This window comes from Hippopotamus amphibius, chromosome 10, assembly GCF_030028045.1.
Source record: "Hippopotamus amphibius kiboko isolate mHipAmp2 chromosome 10, mHipAmp2.hap2, whole genome shotgun sequence".
NCBI classification, from domain to species: domain Eukaryota; kingdom Metazoa; phylum Chordata; class Mammalia; order Artiodactyla; family Hippopotamidae; genus Hippopotamus; species Hippopotamus amphibius.
The window spans coordinates 70,898,451-70,923,937 of record NC_080195.1 but is presented as its reverse complement, the minus strand read 5'-3'; positions in this window follow the sequence as shown (position 1 = coordinate 70,923,937).

The window sequence follows — 25,487 nt, the reverse complement described above, 5'->3', positions numbered from 1 at the left end:
ATTTGAAGGGTTAATAAATTACAAGAAATGGTTGGTTAAAAAAAAGTGGATTAGGCAGATGGGTGGGTTGACAGGAGGAACAGCTACATAGAATACATTTTTAGATGGGAGAGATCTGAGAGTGTTTGAAAGCAGGAGAAATAGGATGGTTTAGAGAGGGAGGTTACGAGAGTTTTCCCAAAGTGTTAACTGAAGGAAAGAGGCATTCGTAGAGATGAGAAGAGCTGGGATTGAAGGGACAAGCGGAAATCTTATCTTTAGGACAGACAGACCTCTTTTTCTGAGACTGCATGAGAAGGATAAATGTGGTGGAACGCCAGAGAACTCAGAGCCCTCACTTTCCAGAACATCTCAAGAGCAGTTCCACTGATTTGAAGTTTGACTTTCCAACATTCACTTGCTCATCTCCTTGTTACCTTCATTTAGGACTTTGCTAGTTCCCATCCTCTGTGTAATAATCAAAGCCCATATAGGCCCCTTCTCCAAGCTTTCTGAAAACCGAATTACAGAAAAGTGTGAATGGGGAGTATAGGCAGGGTCCCATTTACTTGGACTCATTTACTTTAGGGTCCTAAATATGAGGTGATTTAAGGGACATTCAAGGGGCTTCCTGATCTTGAATAATTGTTTTACCAGTGAAGGAGAGGACCTGGATTTTATCTTTAAGAGTATATCTTTTGTTTTACCACATGTATTTTAAAAGTACAAAAATTCCTTGGGGTTTTGACCTTTTGCAGTTGGTCACAAGTTGTTTTTATTTTAGCAAATATTTATTTAGGATTGTATTTTCTCTTAGAACCTTTTCTTCCTTTTTTTCTTCTTCCCTTAGATCCTTTTCTTCCATACTCCCTTTCTTCCTTCCTTCCACAAATAATGAGCCCTTTTGATGTTCTAAGTACTACCTGAGGCAGGGGAATATGAGCCCTCACATAACTCATATTCTAAAGAGGCATGTGGATATCGATCCGATGACAGCATCGTGAAGTGAGTGGTACCTTGGAGGTATGCTGGGGCCAGTGCACTCAAGCTCAGGAGGGAAATCCCCTCAGGCACTACTGGAGGGAAAGAGAGAACAGTGGTGTCATTTGGAACATGCAACACTACTCAAAGAGGGGTGGCTTGGGGGGAAGACCCTAGCAGGTAACCCTGGCAGTCAAGGGATAGCTGTCATGAGGTAGGAGAACACTGGATCCATGGAATATGCCTGGGTCTGTCCTGAACACGGGAATGGATAGGCAGACCATAAACCACAATGCCTAATTCTTAAGCTTCAATGTTTTTGTTGCCTACCAATGAGCAATTAGTGCACAAAAGTATGTGAATCCAACCCAGGGTTAGAATGAAGTGTTTCAATAAACTGTGTGTCTATTCTCAAACAATAGTATCATAAATTTGTGAAGCTGATTTTGGAAGGTAGAATAGCTCACATAAATCAGTTTTAACTGGGAAAGTTCAGATCTAATCTCAATTAATAATGAACTTCAAATGGGATGTTGTCTTTCCTCCAGCTGTTACCCAAATAAATATAGATCATTATATTTTGACTTGTCCCCATGGCTCTCATTGTTAGGACAGTGGAATTACTGTCAATGGCAAAACACGAAAGGTGAAAGAGAAGAAGGGGATTGGGAAAATGAATTTGAGTCCAACTTTTTCTTACTAAATACTTCCCTTCTGTTCAATTTTATTATTATTTTCATGGAGCTATTAAATGTCTGTTTGGAGTTAATGTCGTTAAAAATCTAGAGGCAAATTAGAAAAATAACATCTGAATTTAATAAAATATTGGCTTAGAACATGCAAGCTGGTGGAAAAAGAATTCTCTGTGCCTCCACCATCTCCCAACATGCTCCCACGTCACCTCACCCCCAACCCTTCCTCTCCAAAAGGACATCTATTGACAATGCACTTAACCAATGAGAGATAACTGTCTCAAGGGCTTAGAATTTTACTAGCTGCTCTAGTTATGAAGAAAGAACATTTTATTTTCCCAAAACTTTTCTCCTTAGGACATGATGCAAACCATCCCCCAAAATGGTGACTTGAGACACTGCACGTGATATTTAGCAGCTGCATTCTTTCTAAACGTCAGCAATGTGCCAACCAATACTCAGATTATAGACTTAGAATACTCTAATTTTAGAGACTTTTTAAAGGGAAAATTTTTGTTCCAAACCTACATTTACTATGGTGAGAAGTGATCAAGAGATTACTGCAATGTTCAGACAGCCTGCTTAATGATAAAAATCAGATCACCACATTGTTGCTGGCTCTTTGTAAATATTGATCTGCCTGTGCTGCACATTGTCATGGTTTAGCAATATCCAAGATACTTGTTTTCTGTTGGTCACAGCTTGACCTACAAATCTTTAATAATGACTCTACCTAATTGTTTCAATTCCTTCTTCAGATCAAAGATTATCATAAACTGTTAGAGTAGAGAAGGAAAGGGACAAGTATTCATTCAATACTTTTTCTTTCTAGAGACTTAAAAAATAACTCATATCTTAATATATTCACTTCATTCTTTTTTGATAATAATATAATTTCTTGAGCACCTATTATGTGATGGATTCTTTGCTGAGAACATTCTATACGTTGTCTCTACTTCTCAAAAGCCTTGGGTACTAGGTATCACTTATTCTCTATTAGAGGCGAAGTTGCTAAAAAATGGCAGAGATAGAATTTGAGTTCAGATCTAGTGAATCTAAGCCCTATGCTTTAACTAGATCAAAATGGTATCTCCTATGCAAGAAATGGTGACATCGCTTAGTCTTTTGTTCACATGTGCAATACTCTTCCATCAGTAACATCTCCCATTAGACTACAGGAAATGTAATTTATTACAGGAAATGTCCTTTAAAACCCAGAAGCAAATTAGAAAAACAGTATCTGAGTTTAATAGGAAAATTTGTGTTTAGAATTGTACAAACTGGTGGAAAGAGAATTCTCTGTTTCACCACCACACACTGCCACAGACCTCTAGTGATAATACACTTATCCACTGAAAGACTACTGTCTCACTGGCCCCATGAGTGAGAGGGCACGTGCATAGTTCAAAACATCCCCCACACGAGCAGCCCCTCACATAGCTGACAATCACTAGACATCTTCACAGCACTGTGATTCTCTAATTAATCATGCTTATATAAAAAGGGTTGCCTGAAAGGTCCTTAATACCTCCCTAAGATTAATACTGAAAACATGATGCATTGTAATTTAATGTTTCTTAAACATTACTTGGATGCAATCTTATGAGAGTTCAGTTCCTGGAAAATTTGTCTTTCTTGATGAAAGAAATAACAAAAATTAAAAATTTTAATAACAAAATAACTCTGGAGAAAATAGCATGAAGTGTGGTGACGAGCTCATCAAAGATGGAAACCAATCATGTTTATGTTTTGCTTTGCACCTTGGCTCTCAGAAAACTCAGATTTATATTTTACGTTGAATTGCAGCACTTAAACTGCTGGCAAAAATGATCTATCTTTTGATTGCTCACATAATTTGATACTTAATCCTTTGTTTTTAATGTTCTATTTTATATGTCTTTGATTTTAAACTATCTCAAATAACTTTTTATATAAATGGACCATAAATAATACAATTAAAAAGAAAACAGTTTCTGCTTGTTCCATTTCAGATTGCCCAAGTCTCTATTTTTTTTTTCTGACATTTTGCTTTCAATTTTCACTCCCATCTAATCATTCATCTATTCTTTTGAATCTTTCTTAAAAAATTCTTTCCTTGCACTTACCCTCACCATTTCCACCTGTACTATTCTGGTCCAAACTTTCCACATTATTGAATTACTGAATGTTCCCCAACTGATCTTCCTCTCCCCCATCTCTTTTCTTGCCAGTTCTCCTCTCTGTTCTGTCCATAATGGTCATTGGTCAACACCGTGTTCCAGTTGCTGTGTACCTGTGATTTAATGATGAATGAGATAGACACCAAAGGCAGATACTAAATGACTAATACTATAAATACTGCAACAGACGTGTATGGGGGCTACCCTGATCTCACGCAGTGTCTATCACACTTGGCACTATTGACATTTTGTGCGGGATAACTCTTTGTGGTGGGGGCTGTACTGTGTGCATTTTAGGATGTTTAGCAGCATCCCTGGCCTCTCCCCTCCACATGCTAGTAGCACCTCCCCAGTGGTGAGAAGTAAAAGTGCCTCTAGACATTGCCAAATGTCCTCTGGGGGCAAATTTTCTCCCTAGTTGAGAATCATTGCTCAACTGTAGTCTGTGTGTGTTGGGAGCTGAGTTTAATGTGGAAATGTTTACCTGTGGTTAGGCTGTTTGGATTGAGAGCTGAAGGATAAGTAGGAATTAGGGTTGTAGAAGGAAGGAGGTAGGAGGCTTTGGGAGATGGGAGAGTCTCAGTATTTTAGGAAGGAAGCCCAATACATTCAATGACCTTGAAGTGGGAATGAACCTGGAATATTCCAGGAACAGAAAGAAGGCCAATATGGACGAGTACAGAGTGTGTTTAGCCAGTGGCTACTGCCAAGGTTGAGAGATGCACTGATTTAGCCAGTCTTCTGATCATAGATCATGCTCAGAACTGTGAGCAGTGAGAAACCCTGAATGATTTTTAGAAGGAAAATGACAAGATATTGAAGTCAATCAGGATAATGGCAGGAGTGAGATGAAGGGAAAGATGGAGCCTATACCAGCATCTTCAGTGAATGAGGCTGGGGCTGGGCAGGTGTGTTGATGACAGCAAGGACGAGCGGGCAGGGGTGTGGCTGATCGGCAGCGGCATAAGGCTCAGGAGGAAGCTACGTGTGTACGTATGTTCGCATGCATGTATGTGTGCATGATCTTTCTGTCTATTTTAACAAGAGGGTCACTTTTGAAAGAGCCTTGGAAGGCCTTTGTAGGATGATACCAGCTGGTCTTCGCAACCTTGTAACCCTTGGGTAGGGGAGGTAGGCTGTGATGCAGAAGATGCAACTTCCACTGGAAAGGGGCACAGAGGAAGCAGTCTTACAGGAGACAAGAAAAGAGAGGGAACATTAATGAAGAGGCTGAGGATACAACACAGTTTTTTCCTCAAAAAACTCCTGAGGATACGGGGATATGTGTATAAAAACAGATGATTGAACTTGGTGTACCCCCCCCCCCAAATAATAAATAAATTAAAAAAAAAACAAACTCCTGAGGATACCATTGACGACAAGGGAAAGGAAGGCGAGGTCTGGGGTTAGAGGAAAAAGAGGTACAGACTTTTCTAGGGATGATAGCCTGGCACTGCTTACATGTCTGGGGCTTCTGTCCCACTGGGCAATCAACAGAGAAGGCTGGGAATGTGGCACCTGCTAGATTATTTCTGGGTATCTCAAGGGGCAGAGTGGGTACTTGGATCTAATAGGGAGACCTGGAGATTTTGGTATCATGAAACAAATCTTTCCCAAAGCCCACTTTTATAATGGTAGCTCTAATCCCTGCTTCCCCCACCCTTCCAGAAACATGACAAACACGCAGGACATTTTACAGCCTCGCTTCAAAACTTTGGGATATACTTTTGTTCCATGTGAGCTGTGCTCTGCCTGGCCTGGTCTTCTTGTTCTTATAATATACCTTGTTCTCTTCCCTGCCCCATGCCCTGAATCTGGTTTTGCCTCTTCAAATCCTACTCGTTCTTAAAGCCCTAGCTCATTTCCTGCCTCCTCCATGGCATCTTCCCAGATCACTGTGCCCACAAATGTTGTCTGCTCTTCGTAACTGGCATTAATTAAGAACTACCTTGGGGCTTTTTTTGTACTGATATTATATATTGATAACTTTTCATGGATATGACATTGTTTCTAAAATTAAATTCTAAAGTTCTTAAAGCCAGGATTAGGTTCTGTGCCTCTTAATATACTCCAAGAAGCCTAACACAGGACTCCACACCCACTTGATGATTTGTTTAATTAATGCATTGGTTAAAATATGTATCACAGATGCACAGGAGTACTGGAGCCAGTGTCATGTGGAGTGTAGACTCAAGGAGTGAATCTGCCTGGCATTCATTTTTTTCTTCTCTACACAGAAGTTCTGGGAAGGATCTGACTCACTATCTTGCTCACCTTATAGGGAACCCACTGTCCTTGTCAGATGACTCTAGGATAGATACAGGGTGGCACATTCAAGTCTTCAGATTTAGTAACAAGGAGGCGAGAGCAACTTGGCACGGATGGAGTGGTCAGGAATTCAGGGAAGGATGTGACCCAGCCAGACCATGCCAGGGCAGTTGTAAGTACACTGGGGCCATGGGGAAAAACAAGAGGGTGAGGGATATTGAAAGTAGGTGCCTATTATTCAACAATGTGCCTCAGGTTTGTCTTCTAAAGTTTCAACTGTGAATATTTCAGAGAGAGTGAGCTAATTTTCAGTTATCAATGAACAGACTTTTACTTCTATAAAAGTCATAACTGGAAATGTACCTTCTTCCCGAATTTACTTTTCCAGAACCTTAGCTGAGAGCAATAGGTGTGAGGAAAAGAGAGTCTGATCTCAGCAAAGAGAAGAGTGGTGGTGTGTGCACGTTTGTCTGACCACTTTGAGCATTCTCAAAAAAAAAAATATATATATGGCTTAAACTGTTTTGCAAAATGACAATATTTTTGCCAACTCTTTTCCCCGTTAGTACAGATGATAGTCGATCCATTTTCCCAGCCTGTCTTTGTTTGGATGCTCTTTGGCAATTGATGGATTTTCCATTTACCTCTGGGTTGGGGGTGGGGACAGTAAAGCTCTAAATCAGGCACAAGCAGTACTCTAACAAAGGTCTGACTAAAGCCAAGGATTGTGGGAAGGTTACTGCAGTCTTTCTATATTACCTTTCTATTATTCCAGCTCAGGTTCATTCTTACCTTTAAAAATAACATTGATATGTGGTGAGTCCTTCAGCAAGCCCGAAACTGCGAAATTGCTTGTTTTAGACCTGGAGTTAGTTTTCCAGGTCTCACTGCCCCAGTTGGGTAGGTTTAGTTCCAAATCTAACCTTATGACCAGTCCAGAAATTCCTACCAATTTGGAATAGATTAACATAGTATATTAATCATTTATGTTCAGATGCTTTGACACCTTGGGGCCTTGCTGACCCAAAGGGACTGCTCCTCCCAAGGTTAGCTAATTCCTAGAAAGAGGCAAATCTTCCAGCATGCCTTTCATATGCAAACCAACCAATCCAGAGGTCAAACCCTTAACCACCTCCTTTAGAGGGCTCTCACACTCCTGGACCACTATCCATCTGTCCTAGTCACCTCAAAACTAGGGAACTATATTTAACGTCCTGTGATAAACCGTAACGGAAAAGAATATGAAAAAGAATATATATACGTATAACTGAGTCACTTTGCCGCACAGCAGAAATTAAATACAGCATTGTAAATCAACTATACTTCAATAAAATAAAAAAAAAAAGATTAGGTACTAGACAAGTAGGGACAGCCCCTATGCCCCAGAGCCTCCTGAAATATCCAAACTGGCCATTTCTAAGCCTGCTTACCCTGTCTTCCTGCAGAAGCCGTAAGAAAGGCTCTTGTCCATGTTTCCCCCTCACTCCTCTGCCTCTTGACTGACCTGGTGCTTCCCTTATGGTGTGGCATGCCCCCTTCCTGTGGGACCCATGAGTGACAACTATCTTCTCAGTGGCAGTCATCTCTTGATCTGTTGGCCTCATCATACCCGAATAATAATAAAACCTATACTTAAAAACTTGCAGTCACGATATTGAACCCACTTTTGTCATAATCTTATAAACAACATGGCCAACGATTATCAGTCAACCCCAATTTTGTGTACTGTATTAATCTTTCATGAACCACAAATATTAATATTCCCAAACCTACACTGTACAAGTCAGTCACAGAGAACCTGGAAGAATGTTTTATTATAATTAACATCAAGCTTACCTCACTATACAGGTCGCTTTAACATTATGTTCTCTACATCTAGACTGCGAGGTCTTTGAGGGAGGGAGCAATGGCTATATTTTCTTTTTTCTTTTCTTTTCTTTTTCTTTCTTTTTTTGTACCGAAGGAGCATGATAACTTCTTTGGCATTTCTATCTGGGTGGTGAAGTGAAACTAGTACATACTTTTGGCCAAAGAGCAATCTCCACCTGAAAATTTCTTTTCAAAATAGAGGGCAGTTTTGGGAGTGATACAGGTAAAATGGTAAGAGAAGACAGCTATACTTATTTAGTCAATGAGAGAAGCCAGTTCAGTCCTGTGGTCCCTCAGATCACCTTTAAAACGATACACTGCCCTTTATTATGTTAGTTATAGTAGTAGGAATCTTATAAATCTCTGAAATAAGCTTCTTGTTGAATGTCTTCCCTTGTGTTTTCTATGTAGAACCTGTATGATCTGGTTCTCCCTATTGTCTAAAAGAGAGGTCACATTAAATTTTAATCCCTGCTCCTGTAATAGGACCTCATAAACACCACAAGTATATCCCAATTATTTTGGGGCGTCCTCAAAGATTATTTCTCACCAAACCAGTATGTCAGTTACAGTTAACAGTGACGTACTATTGTCTTTCTCCTTTGTTTCTCACTAGTCCATGACTGTTGTCTACAAAGATCCTTAGAGAACATTCATGGCTGGCAAGGGATTAACTGCCAAAATCTACAAACAGCTCATATGGCTCAATTTCAAAAAAACAAGCAACCCAATCAAAAAATGGGCAGAAGATCTAAATACACATTTTTCTAAAGAAGACATACATACATACATCTTTCTCTAAAGATGGCCAAAAAGCACATGAAAAGATGCTCAACATCACTAATTATTAGAGAAATTCCAATCAAAACTATAATGAGGTATCACCTCACACCAGTCAGAATGGCCATCATCAAAAATTCTACAAACAATAAATGCTGGAGATGGTGTGGAGAAAAGGGAACCCTCCTACACTCTTTTGGTGGGAATGTAAATTGGTACAACCACTAATGGAGAACAGTATGGAGGCTCCTTAAAAAACTAAAAATAGAACTACCATATGATCCAGCAATCTCACTCCTGGGCATGTATCAGGAGAAAACCATAATTCGAAAATATACATGCACCCTAATGTTCATTGCAGTACTATTTCCAATAGCCAAGACATGAAAGCAGCCTAAATGTCCATCAACAGAGGGATGGAGAGAGAAGATGTGGTACATATATACAATGAAATATTACTCAGCCATAAAAAAAGAATGAAATAATGCCATCTGCAGCAACGTGGATGGACCTGGAGATGATCATACTAAGTGAAGTAAGTCAGACAGAGGAAGACAAATACCATATGCTATCACTTATATTTGGAACCTAAAGAAAAGAATGATACAAATAAACTTATTTACAAAACAGAACAGACTCATAGACTTTAAAAACAAATTTATGGTTACCAAAGGGGAAACGTTGTGGATAGGGATGAATTAGGAGTTTGGGATTAACATGTACAGACTACTATATATAAAATAATCCACAAGGACCTACTGTATAGCACAGGGAACTCTGCTTAATATTCTGTAATGACCTATATGGGAAAAGAATCTAAAAAAGAATGGATATATGTGTATGTATAACTGAATCACTTTGGATGCCTGAAATGAACACAACCAAATCAACTATAAGATAAAAATTAAAAAAATAAATCTCCCCCAGATAATGACACACAAAACCAAGGTTAAGAGCCATTCTCGTGAGCACATGAACTAGGGCTGGTGAACTCCAATCTGAAATGCTGACTGGGGCACAGCTGCTCTTCCTCCCATGTGAGACTTTAGGAATCACCCTCTTTTTTTCTTGTTTGAAAAGTAAACAGTAATGCAACCTAATTAATTGCTATTTCCTGTGATGTGTGCCGATTCCTGAAAGGTTCAGACTTGTTAGACCAGCACTCTGGTTATTTTTTTTCCAAGCACTGTGCTGCTATTAGAAGACATTGTCAGACTTCCTAGGTGGCGCAGTGGTTAATAATCCACCTGCCAATGCAGTGGTCATGGGTTCAATCTCCATTCCAGGAAGGTCCCACATGCTATGGAGCAACTAAACCCATGCACCACAACTATTGATCCTGCGCTCTAGAGGCTGTGAGCCACAACTATTGAGCTTGTGTGCTGCAACTACTGAAGCCCACGTGCCTAGAGCCTGTTCTCTGCAACAAGAGAAGCCACCGCAATGAGGAGGTCACGTATCACAATGAAGAGTAGCCCTCACTCACTGCAACTAGAGAAAGCCTGTGCACAGCAACAAAGACTCAATGCAACAAATAAGTAAATAAATAAATTAATTAATTAAAAAAAAAAGAAGAGGACATTGTCTCCAGGTGGACTTCTGGTGGAACCACCTTGGTTTCCTATAAGTGTGGTTAAGAAGCCCAAATCATTTGTCTTCTGAATTCTTCTGAAAATAGTACTTTTCTTGAACTGGGCAAGTGCAGATACACAAAAATAAAGTAAGTACATGTTTAGAGTAGGGGTTAAATAAGTTTAAAAGAAAAACCTAGACACATTTTGATTCTGTATTCACTAAGTCTGAATTACTGTTAAACCTTGCTTAATATAGTTATGTTTTTTCATGCTTCTGCAGAATTAGCTCATTCTAAGTATTTTACTCAAAGTGGGTCTATGTACCAATCTCAGATGCTTTTAAAACTTTGACAGCTCCACTAGGAGGCAAAATTCCTAAAGTCTTTTATTTAGGCTTTAATTCTAACAACCATTCAGTGCTTTCATAGAAAAGGCATCTATTTGGCTTTTCAGTGTTTAAACACTGTCCCTATCTGATTTCAGTTGGAGAAAGCAGAAAACCATATAGAAAACTTATATGGCTTTTGATCTTGGTAAAAATAGTCATTGTTTTCTTTCTCATGGAAAACTGTCTTTATTTGAGTATCTCTCCCAGTTCTTACTCCTTCACATCTGTTATTTGCCACACATTTTTGTGTCTTGGTACTCTAATCAATCAGATCAAACCTAGAGGGATAGATAGACACTGTTTCTTGCTTAAAGGTTTAATTAAAGAGGTCTTAGTTTACCATGATAAGATAATTAAGCTGAACATGTGTTCTAAGTATTTAAAAATATAAACAATGTGGTTTCTCCATGGCCCAACAGAAATAAGACTCATTTTAAAAAACATCCTGAAAGCATAATGAAATTTTCTTAATATTCTCATGTGTAAAAAATATTTTCCAAGAGTACCAAGATTTCTTTTTTCCCATTCTTTGGACCTTATTTGAAACATTATGCTTTCATTGATATGATCTAGAAATTATTTAGATGTTTATAAAAGGTAATTTAATTGATGAAGAACATGTCAAGAATTTTCCATGTTATTGTATCATTAAGGACTAGTAAATGTCCATATTGGTAATGGAATAGTGTTCAGTACCTGCAGAACAAAAGTATACCTTTCAAGAAAGTATAAAAAGGAACCACTAAAATTACACATGTAATGAAGATAAATATAAAAGTCTTGAAATGGGGAATTAATATTACCCATTATCTTTTTTATTTTTCCACATAGGATTTAGATGGGGTCTTTCACATAATGAACAGAAGGATGTTAAGTTTTACCTTGTGAATTCATATTTTTACTCCTTAGAATAGGATGATTGTTTACGTATTACAAAAGTGGAAATGAAGCAAAGACTGTGACTGACTACCTAATATTCATGATACATCACTCATTTTTGTTTACATTTTTTTATATTCATTTTTCTTAGCTATTGATTTCCATAAAAAAGATCAGATGAGTCACAGTCAATATAATTGAATTCAAACTACTGTTCTGAGTATTATTTTAAGTGAGCAAATTGTCATGAGAATTTGTGTTTTCTAACAACTTTAGGGTGTAGCTCACCTTAAACTAGCACCAAGAAGGGAAGACTTTCAAATTTTTACTAAGTCCCTACCAGTCATCCATACAACCTTATCTCTTTGTACCTCATATTTTTTTTTAGTCAAACATCTACAAATGCTTCTAAGAATTGTTTTTGAGGGCATACTACATGTAAAGCTAGATGCTCTGTGGAAACAAGGATGAGTGAAACACAATCCCTCAACACAGTAGATTATGTTCTAGTGTGAAGGATAAGATATGTTCACCTTTAACTGCAATATGAAGGAAAGTATGTCAAATAACAATAAGAAAAATTAAAGTAAAGGTCATGGTAGTTCAAACAAAAGAGAAATACCTGGAGAGAGAGTTAAGGGAAATTTAAAAGAAGACATGATACTTCATTTGCTCATGTATTAAACAGGCAATGAGCAGAGCATAAATTTCAAGAAGCTGGAGGGGAAGGGAAATGATAGATTTTCAGTGAATGGAGGGAAGGCTTGCAAGGAAAACAAATGGTGCACAAATCAACTAATGTGAATCACCACATTAACAAACTGAAGAATAAAAATCATATGATCACCTCTATAGATGCAGAAAAAGCTTTAAACAAATTTCAACATTCTTTTATGATACAAACTCTCAACAAATTGGGTATACAGGGAAATACCTCAACATAATAAAGACCATATATGACAAGCCACAGCTAACATCATATTCAACAGTGGAAAGCTAAAAGCATTTCATCTATTATAAGAAACAAGACAAGGATGCCCTCACTGGTCACTATTATTCAACATAGTATTGGAAGTCCTAGCCACAGCAATTAGACAAGAAAAGGAAATAAAAAGAATCCAAATTGGAAAGAAAGAAGGAAACCTGCAACTGTTTGCAGATGACATGATCCTATACATAGAAAATCATAAAGACTCTACCAGAAAACTACTAGACCTCATCAATGAATTCAGTAATGTTTTAGGATACAAAATTAATACACAGAAATCTGTTTCATTACTATACACTACCAACAAACCACCAGAAAGAGAAATTAAGGAAACAATTCCATTTACAATCTCATCAAAAATAATAAAATACCTAGGAATAAACCTACCTAAGTATGTAAAGACCTGTAGTGGGAAAACTATAAGACACTGATGAAAGAAAGTGAAGATGACACAAACAGATAGAAAGCTATATGGTATTCATGGATTAGAAGAATTAATATTGTTAAAATGACCATACCACCCAAGACAATCTACAGAAAATATTTACAATAGCAACAATAAGTATTTAGTAATAAATTTAACAAAAGATTTGCAAGACTTTTTAGGAAATACTTCAGAACTTCAAAATAAAGATACCAATTCTCCTTGAATTAATCTATAGATCTCATGCAATTCTACTAAAAACTCAACTGGTTTTTCTGAGGAACACCATTAGCTTATTCTAAAATATATAAGGAAAAGTGGATGCCCAAGATAGCCAAGCCATTCTAGAAGCAGGATAAAGTGGGGAGATTTATGCTACTAGACAGTAATATTTATTATACAGTTATTGAACTAGTGTTTTATTGGGCACAGATGGACATACTGATCCAGACAGACCAGGAAACCCAGAAACAGATCAGACATATATGAAAAATTGATATAGGATCTAAGTGACATGAGATATCATTAGAAAAATGATCAACTGTTACATATGGAAAAAATGAAATTGTATCTTACCTCAGACAAAGCACAAAATTCAATTTGAGAGGGATTAAAAGAGTTGAATATGAAATGTGAAATTTTAAACTATTCATAGGAAGTGTAAGAGAATATCTTTACACTGGTCTAGGGAAGGATTTCTCAAATGTGACACAAACCACTAAGCATGAAAAAAGGGAAAGTAGGGAACATTAAAATTAAGAACTTCTGTGCATCAGAAGGCACCATAAACACAGCAGAAATATGGGCCACAAACTTGGAGAATGCTTGTAACATTTAAAATGGATAAAATATTGGTATCCAGAATTAGAATGGTGGCATTGCACAACTTCAAGGTGGACAATGACGTTGTATCCTAAGTAAATGGCAGCCTCTGGATTTGAGAATGTACTTCTTAGAATTGCGCAACATGGTGACAGTTGTGTAAAATATATAAAGAACTCAAAAATAATAATAAAAAACCAAAATAGAATACAAGACTTGAACAGATATTCCATAAATGAGTAAATACAAATGGCTTATATACATAATAAGATGCTAATGTTCATAATTAATTATGAAAATAAAGATCACAAAGAGATATTAATTTACTGCAGTTGGCAAATTTAAGGTGACTGACAATACTAAGGATTGGTAAGACTGCAGAGGAATTAGAGCCAGAATTATACTGTATATGTCTATTGATCAAATTTCAGACATTTAACTTTCAACCTTTCTCAAGAATGTGTTTTATAGGAAAGTGGGGGGTTTCATTATGAAAGAAAAATTTAATTAAAACCCTGAGTTGCATGCAATTGAATAAAAATGCCCTGTGTTATAGGACAATATGAAAAATCTCTTGGGTAAACAGGACCTAATAAATGTACAGGTCTAACAAATAACTAACTCTAAATATGTCTTTAAATTTTATTTAAAAGTGAAAGATATAATTTACATACTCCTCCCTTGAGCATGGAAGTGGATAGTTTCCTAAATTCTCTGGTGGAATCCCATGTAAAATGGCTCTCCAAAGTATAAATAACTCGTTTTCTTTCCTAGTCTATGGTGCCTTGGTAATGCACAAGATACATTCGGCTTCAGGGTAGAAATGATCTTCTGAAGTTTCCAAACCTTTCCAGAGGTTGGCTGAGTAGCAGCCTGTCACACTAAAGAAAGTTATTCTCATTTGATAACAATTTAAATTTCATTAAAAAGGGGGGGCAGGGTTTGGTGTTCCTAAACAATCTTGCTATCTGAGCGTTTTGCTTGTAGTACACGCTGCTCTTAAAAGTGGTTCAGTTTTATTGTACGTAAAAAAAAAAATCTTCCAAGGAAAATAATAAATACATTTCTAATTTTGTCCTTGTGGAATTATTCCATTGGAAAAAATTATGTGAAGGCTTGGGACAGGTATCCAAAAACAGCTGGAAGTCCAGAGCGATGGGGAGGGCACTTAGCCTGAATGTTTTGTCTGCAGAATCTGAACTTCTTTAATTTTATTCCTTCTAAATTTTGTTTGAGACATCTATGTTTTCTCCAACCTTACCTTGGAGACATTTATTTTTAAAATCTGGTTAAGGATTATTTTCATGGGCCTGCTCTATAGTCTTGAGTAACTGATACAGAAACATGGTTTTTCTTTTTTTTAAAACCTTTTTTAATCTAGATATTTGCCCTAAACTCCAGTGCAATTTTAAAATCTTTATGGGGATATACATTTCTCTGAGAATATAATAAAAGCTGTGATCCATCTCCCAAAGAAATTTTTTATAAGTACATGTAAGTTGAAGGCTATTGTAGTCCTCAGGTTAAGCTTCTATTTCTTTTTAACCCCATTTTTTTGGAGATATAATTGACATATAACCTTGTGTAAGTTTAAGGTATACAATGTGTTAATTTGATGCACTTACATATTGCAAAATGATTCCCATCATAGCATTAGCTACTACCTCTAACGTGTCACATAGATATCACTTTTTTTACGGTAACAACATTTAGATTTACTCTTCAAATACACAATACAGTATTATTAGCTATAATCACCAAGCTGTATATTAGATCCCCAGAAATTATTCATCTTAAAACTAGAAGTTTGTACTGCTTGTTCAACATGTCGCCATTTCCTCCACCTCCCAGACTTTGGTAACCACCATTCTAGACTTGGTTTCTATAAACTTAGCATTTTTAGATTCCACATATAAGAATCTTTCTCTAACTTATTTGCCTTCCTCTAACTTATTACACTTAGCATAATGCTCTCAAGGTCCATCCATGCTGTTGCAAATGGCAGGATTTCCTTCTTTCTCACAGATGAACAGGATGCTTACAATATTCCATATTACATCTTCCTTATCCTACAGTCTGGATACTTAGGTTGTTTCCATATCTTGACTATTACAAATAATGCTACAATAGATATGGATGTGCAGATATCTTTTCAATATACTGTTTTTATTTCCTTTGGATAAATGCCCAGAAGTGGGATTGCTGGATAATATGGTAATTCCATTTTAATTTTTTGAGGAACCTCACATACTGTTTTCCATAGTAGCTGCACCGACTTACATTCCTACCAACAGCGCACAAGGGTTTCTTTTTCTCCATGACTTAATCAACACTTTTTATCTTATCTTTTTGATAATAGCTATTATAACAAGTGTGAGGTCATATCTCATTGTGGTTTTGATATGCATTTCCCTTATAAATAGTGATGTTGAGTATCTTTTCATGTACCTGTTGGTCATTTGTATGTCTACATTGGAAAAATGTCTATTCAGTTCTTTTGCCCTTTTAAAAACTCAATTGTGGTTTTTGTTTTTTTGCTATTGAGTTATGTGAGTTATTTATATGTTTTGGATATTAATTCCTCATTAGATATGCGACTCGCAAGTATTTTCACCTGTTCAGTAGATTGCCTTTTCATTTTTTTGATGGTTTCCTTTGCTGTGCAGAATCTTTCTAGCTTGATGTAGTCCCATTTGTTTATTTTTGCTTTTGTTGCCTTTGCTTCGCTTTGCCAAAAAAATCAATGCCAAGGCCAATATGAAGGAACGTACATGCTATACTTTCTTCTAAGGTTTTTACAGTTTCAGGTCTTGCATTCAATCTTTAATCCATTTTGATTTTTGTGTATGGTATAATTTAGGGTTCCAGTTTAATTCTTTTGTATTATCCATGTATTATCCAATTTTCCCAACACCATTTACTGAAGAGTCTATCTTTTCCCCATTCAGCATTCCTGACTCCCTTTTTAAATATGTTTGACCTTATATGCTGGGGTTTATTTTTGGACTCTCTATTCTGTTTCATCTATTTTTATGCCAATACCACATTGTTTTGGTTACTCTAGCTTTGTCACATAGTTTGCAATCAGGAAGTGTGATGCTTTAGCTTTGTTCTTCTTACTCAAGATTCCTTGGCTATTTGGGGTCTTTTGTGGTTCCATACAAATATTAGGATTCTTTTTTTCTATTTCTGTGAAAAATTGGAAGATAAATAGGGATTGTATTTAATCTATAGATGACTTGGGTAGTATGGGCACTTTAACAATATTAATTCTTCCTATCCATGAGCAAGAAACATCTTTCCATTTATTTCTGTCTCCTTCAATTTCTTTTTTCATTGTTTTATTTACAGTTTTCAATTTATAGATCTTTCACCTCCTTGGTTAAATTTATTCCTACATATTTTATTATTTTTGATGCCATTGTAAATGGGATTGTTTTCTTAATTTGTCTTTCACATGCTACAACTGATTTTTGTATACTGACTTTGTATCCTGAAAATTTACTGAGTTTACATATTAGTTCTAACAGTTTTTTGGTGGAGTTCATAGAGTTTTCTATATATACTATTATGACATCTGCAAATAGACAATTTTACTTCTTACTTCCAATTTGGATGTATTTTGCTTCCTTTTCTTGCCTAATCACTCTGGCTAGGACTAGAGCACTATGTACTATGTTAAATAAAAGGGTGAGAGTGGTTATCCTTGTCTTTTCCTTTTCACTTTTGAGTACGATGTTAGCTATGGGCCTGTCATATATGGCCTTTATTATGTTGAGATATGTTCCCTCTATACCTACTTTGTTAAGAGTTGTTATCATGAAAGGATATTTGATTTTGTCAAAAGTATTTTTTGCATTTATTGAGAAGATTATATGATTTTTATCCTTCATTTTGTTAATGTTTTATATCACATTGATTGATTTGCAGATGTTGAACCATCCTTAGGTCCCTGGAGTAAATCCCACTTGATCATGTTATACTATCCTCTTAATGGATTGTTGAATTCAATTTACTAATATTTCTTTTTATAAATTTTATTTATTTATTTAATTTATTTATTGGTTGCATTGGGTCTTTGTTGTGGCATGGGCTTTCTCTAGTTGCAGTGAGTGGGAGCTACTCTTCGTTGTGGTGTGTGGGCTTCTCACTGCAGTGGCTTCTCTTGTTGCAGAGCATGGGCTCTAGGCACACAGGCTTCAGTAGTTGCGGCATGCAGGCTCAACAGTTGTGGCTTGCGGGTTCTAAAACACAGGCTCAGTGGTTGTGGTGCATGGACTTAGCTGCTCCACAGCATGTGGGATCTTCCCAGACAAGGAATCAAACCTGTGTCCCCTGCACTGGCAGGCAGATTCTTAATCACTGAGCCACCAGGGAAGTCCTACTAATATTTTGTTAAGAATTCTTGAGTTTATGTTCATCAAGGATATTGGTCTGTAATTTTCTTTTCTTGTGGCATCCTTGTCTGGCTTTGATATCAGGGTAATTCTGGCCTTGTAAAAATGAGTTTAGAAGTGTTCCCTCCTCTTTTATTCTTTGGAAAAGTTTGAGAAGGAATGATATTAATTTTTCATTCTATGAAGCCACCATCACCCTGATACTAAAATCAGACAAAGATACCACCAAAAAAGAAAATTATAGGCCAATATCTTTGATGAATATAGAGGTAAAATTTGTCAACAAAGTATTAGCAAATCAAATCCAACAACACGTTAAAAAATCATACACCATGACCAAGTGACATTCATTCAAGATCACAAGGATCAACATATGCAGTGCAATCAATGTGATATACCAAATCAACAAAAGACAAAAACTACATGATCACTTCAATAGATGCAGAAAAAGCATCAGACACAATGTGACATCCATTCATGATGAAAGATCTTACTAAAGTGGGTGTAGAGGGAACATGTCTCAACAGAATGACAAATCCACAGCCAATATAATACTCAATGGTGAAAGGCTGAAAGCCTTCCTGCTTAAAGCTGGAACAAGACAAGGATGCCCACTCTCACTACTTTTATTCAAGATAGTACTGGAAGTCTTAGCCACAGCAGTCAGACAAGAAAAAGAAATAAGGTATCCAAATTAGAAGAGAAGAGGCAAAATTATCATTGTATGAAGATGGCATGATACTATATATAGAAAACCCTAGACTCCACACAAAAACTACTAGAACTCATAAACAAATTTAGCAAGGTAGCAAGATACAAGATTAACATTCAGAAATCAGTTGCATTTCTTTACACTAACAGTGAAATATCAGAAAGGGAATGTAAAAAAACAATACTGTTTAAAATCACACACACACACACACACACACACACACACACACACACAGGGTTGGGCAAAAAAAATTGTTAGGGTTTTTCTAACATTTTATGGAAAAACCCAAATGAACTTTTTGGCCAACCCAATACTTAGGAATAAACCTGACCAAGGAGGTGAAAGACTTATATGCTGAAAGTTATAATACATTAATAGAGTAAATTAAAGATGATTCAAAGAAATGGAAAGATATCCCATGCTCTTGAATTAGAAAAATTGATATTGTTAAAATGGCCATACTATCCAAAGCAATCTACAGATTTAACATGATCCCTATCAAATTACCCATGACATTTTTCACTGAACTAGAACAAATAATCCTAAAATGTATATGGAACCATAAAAGACCCAGAATTGCCAAGGCAATCCTCAGGAAAAAGAACAAAGCAGGAGGCATAACCCTCCCAGACTTCAGACAATACTACAATGCTACTGTAACCAAAAAAGTGTGGTATTGGCACAAAAACAGAAATATGGATCAATGGAATAGAATAGAGAGCCCAGAAATAAACCCACACAGGTTATATGGTCAATTAACCTTCGACAAAGGAAGCAGGATTACAAAATGGGAAAAAGACAGTCTCTTTAATGAGTGGCACTGTGAATGTTGGATAGTTGCATGTAAATCAATGAAGTTAGAACACACCTTCACACCATACACAAAAATAAACTCAAAATGGCTTAAAGACTTAAACATGATACATGACACCATTAAATTCCTAGAAAAGAACATAGGCAAAACATTTCTTGACATAAATCATACCAATGTTTTCTTAGGTCTCCCAAGGCAATAGAACTAAATGTAAAAATAAACAAATGGGACTTAGTCAAACTTACAAGCTTTTGCATAGCAAAGGAAACTATAAACAAAATAAAAAGACAACCTATGGAATGGGAGAAAGTATTTGCAAATGATGCAATCTTCAAGGGCTTAATTTCCAAAATATATGAACAACCATACAACTCAACAACAACAATAAAACCTAATCAAAAAATGGGCAGAGACCTAAACAGACATTTTTCCAAAGAAGACATACAGACATGGCCAATAGGCACATGAAAAGATGCTCAACATCACTAATAATTATAGAAATGCAAATCAAAACTACAATGAGGTACCACCTCACACCAGTCAGAACGGTCATAATTAAAAAGTCTACAAATAATAAATGGTAGAGAGGGTGTGGAGAAAAGGGAACCTCCTACACTGTTGGTAGGAATGTAAGTTGCTGCAGCCACTACTGAAAACAGTATGTGAAGTTCCTCAAAAAATTAAAAATGGAACTACCATATGATCTTGCAATCCCATTCTTGGACATATATCTGGACAAAACTATAATTCAAAAAGATATGCGCACCCCTATATTCATAGCAGCACTATTCCCAATAGCCAAGACATGGAAACAACATAAATGCCCATCGACAGAGGAATGGATAAAGAAGATTTGGTACATATATGCAACGGAATACTATTCAGTCATAAAAAGAACAAAATAATGCCATTTGCAGCAACATGGATGGAACTAGAGACTATCATACTAAGTGAAGTTAGAGAAAGAAAAATATCATTTGATATCACTTATCTGTGGAATCTAAAATATTACACAAATGAAACTATCTACAAAACAGAAACAGACTCACAGACATAGAGAACAGACTTGTGGTTGCCAAGGGTGGGGGAGGGGAGGACTGGGAGTTTGGGGTTAGCAGATGCAAACTATTACATATAGAATGGATAAACAAAAAGGTCCTACTGTATAGTACTGGGAACCATATTCAATATCTTGTGATAAACCATAATTGAAAAGAATATAAAAAAGGAATGTTATACATGCGTATAACTGAATCACTTTGCTGTACAGCAGAAATTAATACATTGTAAATCAACAATACTTCAATTTAAAAAAATTGAAAAAAACCTCAAATTCCTAAGTAACTTGCATCCTAAGACATAACTCCCATTTTCCTATTTTCCTGTTGCATTCCTCTCACATTATTTCTTATGTAATAAACAAGGTCAGACAGATAAAAGATATATGAGGAGGTACACTAGGTAGAGGAAACTATACATGAGAAAATAATCCTATCTCATTTATTATCTTGAAGTTGGTTTATATAAATCCATCACCATGATCCACATAGGTCTTTCAGGTTTGGTATATACCTTATTAAGTAAATTAGTTGCATTTATTTTGTTTTAGAGTTCATTTAGTTCTAGGCAAGATCAATTAAATTTATCTAAATTTTAATGCAAAAAGAAACAGTGGTCTCTGTAGATTAATGCTGTTATAAATTAATTTTATTTCTACTTCTATATCTACCAGAGAGATTATGGTTTTCATATATGGGGTAAGATACAAAGAGTAACCTAAAACATTCAGGTAATGTGTAATAATTAAAACTAAGCCTGATGGAACAGTCTAGCTCTTCTAGAAAATATTTCTAGAAGTGACCCAGTGACAAAGATTATAACTACTTTTAGCTTTTTATGGAACATCCATACTGTTCTCCATAGTGGCTACACAAATTTACATTCCCACCAATAGTGTAGGAGGGTTCTTTTTTTTCTATATCTTCTCCAGCATTTATTATTTGTAAACTTTTTGAAGATGGCCATTCTGACTGATGTGAGGTGATACCTCATTGTAGTATGTATGTATGTATGTATGTATTTATTTATTGGCTGTGTTGGGTCTTTGTTGCTGTACATGGGCTTTCTCTAGTTGCGGTGAGTGGGGGCTACTCTTCACATGGACTCTAGGAGTGCGGGCTTCAGTAGTTGTGGCACATGGGCTCAACAGTTGTGGCTCATGGGCTCTAAAGCACAGGCTCAGTAGTTGTGGCGCAAGGGCTTAGTTGCTCCACAGCATGCAGTATCTTCCTGGACCAGGGATTGAACCCGTGTCCCCTGCATTGGCAGGTGGATTCTTAACCTCTGCACCACCAGGGAAACCCCTCATTGTAGTTTTGATTTGCATTTCTCTAATAATTAGTGATTTTGAGCATCTTTTCATGTGTTTGTTGGTCCTCTGTATGTCTTCTTTGGAGAAACGTCTATTTAGGTCTTCCACCCATTTTTTGATTGGGTTGTTTGTTTTTTTGATATTGAACTGCATGAGATGCTTATATATTTTGAAGATTAATCCCTTTTCGGTTGCTTCATTTGCAAATATTTTCTCTCATTCTGAGAGTTGTCTTTTCATCTTGTTTATGGTTTCCGTTGCTGTGCAGAAGCTTTTAAGTTGAATAAGCTCCCATTTGTTTATTTTTGTTTTTATTTCCATTACTCTAGAAGATGGATCCAAAAAGATATTGCTGTGATTTATGTCAAAGAGCATTCTGCCTATGTTTTCCTCTAGGAGTTTTATGGTATCCAGTCTTACACAGAGCTACCATATGATCCTGCAATCCCATCCCTGAGCATATATCTAGAGAAAACTATAAGTTGCATCCCAAATAGTGTTCATTGCAGCACTATTTACAATAGCCAAGACATGGAAGGAACCTAAATGTCCATTGACAGATGAATGGATAAAACAGATGTGGTATATTTATACAATGGAATATTAATCAGCCATAAAAAGAATGAAATAATGCCATTTACAACATGGATTGACCTAGAGATTATCATACTAAGTGAAGTAAACCTAGAGATTATCATACTAAGTGAAGTAAGCCAGACCAATATCATATGATATCACTTATACGTGGATTCTAAAAAAATGTACAAATGAACTTATATACAAAACAGAAACAGACCCATAGACATACAAAACAGACTCATGGTTACCAAAGGGGAAAGAGGGGGAGGGGTAAATTAGGAGTTTGGGATTAACATATACACACTACTATATATAAAACAGATAATCAACAAGGACATACTCTATAGCACTGGGAACTATACTCAATATTTTGTCATAACCTATGAGGGAAAAGAATGAAAAAAAATATGTGTATGTATAACTGAATCACTTTGCTGAACCCCTGAAACTAACACGACATTGTAAATCAACTACACTTCAATAAAAAAAGTTAAAACAATTGTGGATGTTATGTGAAAATTTGGGGTGGATTGGTTTATAAAGCATTTTAACATCCTGGCTATGAGACAGTATACACTTGGAAAAACTAGTGAAAAAGGAGAAACCTGACAACATTTGCAAAGATTTACTTTGGAAAAAGGAAAAAATCCTAACTGAAGCAAGTAAGGCCAGATGTTGATATCTATTTTGTCTTGCTGGTGGTTACATAGGTGTCTATTTTATTTTTCCTATTTGTTCAAAATATTTTATTATCAAAAATTTTAAAGGTGAGATTGTGTCACTATTGTGTGTGTGTGTGTGTGTTTTAACATATCTGGGATTCTTTTTTTTAAATACATTTATTTATTTATTTATTTATTTATTTAATTGGCTATGTTGGGTCTTTGTTGTTGCATGCGAGCTTCCTCTAGCTGTGGAGACTGGGGTCTACTTTTGCTGTGGTGTGAGAGCTTCTCATTGCAGTGGCTTCTTTTGTTGCAGAACACAGGCTCTAGGTCTGTGGGCTTCAGTAGTTGTGGCACTTGGGCTTAGTTGCTTTGAGGTATGTGAGATCTTCCCAGACCAAGGATTGAACCCATGTCCCCTGCATTGGCAGGCAGATTCTTAACCACTGTGCCACCAGAGAAGTCCCTATAAAGCATTTTAAAATCCTGGCTAAGAGACAGTATACACTGAAAAACTAGTGAAAAAAGGAGAAACTTGACAGTATTCGTAACGATTTACTTCTTTGGAACAAAAGAAAAAAAACCTAACTGAAGCAAGTAAGGTCAAATGTTGATAACTACTTTCTCTTGCTGGTTGACTACATATGTGTCTATTTTATTTTTTCTATTTGTTTAAAATATTTTATTTTTAAGCATTTTAAAGGTGGGATTGTTGTCACTGTTGTGTGTGTGTGTGTTTTAACTTTTAGAGATGCATACTGAAATACATTGGGATGAAATGACATATCTAGGATTCTTTAAAATACTTTAGCATTAATAAGAAAATAAGAATTAAAAGGATAAATAGAGCAAGGGTGGCACAATCTTGAATACACTGTGTGAAAATTAATAAAGGAAAACTCCACTTAAAATGGAGTCCAGAAGCCCTGAAGGGAGAGCTCTCATGCATATACCTTCTGCTGCAGCTTACTTTACTACCCCAGCAGGAGGAAGGAAGATTTTCTCCTCACCCAGCAACAGCCCAGCCAATGAGAAACCGTCACCACCCTTAACATCTGTTTTCTTACAACAGAGTTTTGTTCACAGAAGCCCCTCCCAACTTTCTCCTTTTTCTCTATAAAGTAACCATATCCTTCTCTGGATTTGCTTATGATTTGCTATAGTTTGCATGTCCTGAATTGCAATTCCTCTGCCATTACCAAATAAACTCTTTTTTTTTTTCTGGTAAAATAACTGGCCATTTTATTTTTAATTTTGAAAGTTAAATCCAGATGATAAGTGTACACACACATAAGTATTTTAAAATAAGGAAGAGTACATTATCTTAAAGCTGTTGCGATAAGAATGCTTAGATTAACACAAAAAGGAATTGATAAATTAAATAAGGAGATTGGTTAATGTACATTCTTTTATACCAATTCTGTGTTTCTAAAAGTTTCAATTATTTTGCTTATATCACTTGTCTAAAACTTTTGGCTGGCTTATTTCTGAGTGCATGGTAAGAGCATCGACAAGTTAGATTCCTGGGAAATTCCAGCTTTTTGATTGTGTAATCCCTATTGGTTTGCTGTATTGTTCCTAACCATTGCTTACCTTATCCTCAACTCTGTTTTACCCACCTGCTCCCTCCAAATGAAGACTGTGACCATGAGGGTCACTTTAAAGCCAAATTCTAGGGGAAAAAATGAGTACGAGAAGTAGTTAATGGGAATTAAGTGAGGAACATTCTGAAAATTACACTTGAAATTGAAAGGATATGGGGACATTCTCAGAAGAATAGAGTCCTGGAACTGGTGAACATTTGCCACACCAACATCTATGGCTAATAAGTAGTTCAAATTTACTTATCAGAGCTCATCTAAATAACCATTCTTTTTCAGTTATGTGCTATTTCCTTGTTTCCTCCTGTAAACACACTTCACATAAGAAGTCACAGTAATGTGAAGTTACTTTCGTTCTTGGAATTTTTGTTAAGAAAATATTTGCACATAAAATGAAAAGACCCTGTTATTAGGAAACTAGTACACATCTTTTATCCTGCCCCAAAGGCGGGATAAATCCTTTATTGTGTTTCCTTAGTTTTCCTATGTCCTGTATATTTTGGACTTGACAGCATTGCGTTGTATCCTGTGTTGGTGTTTCTGTT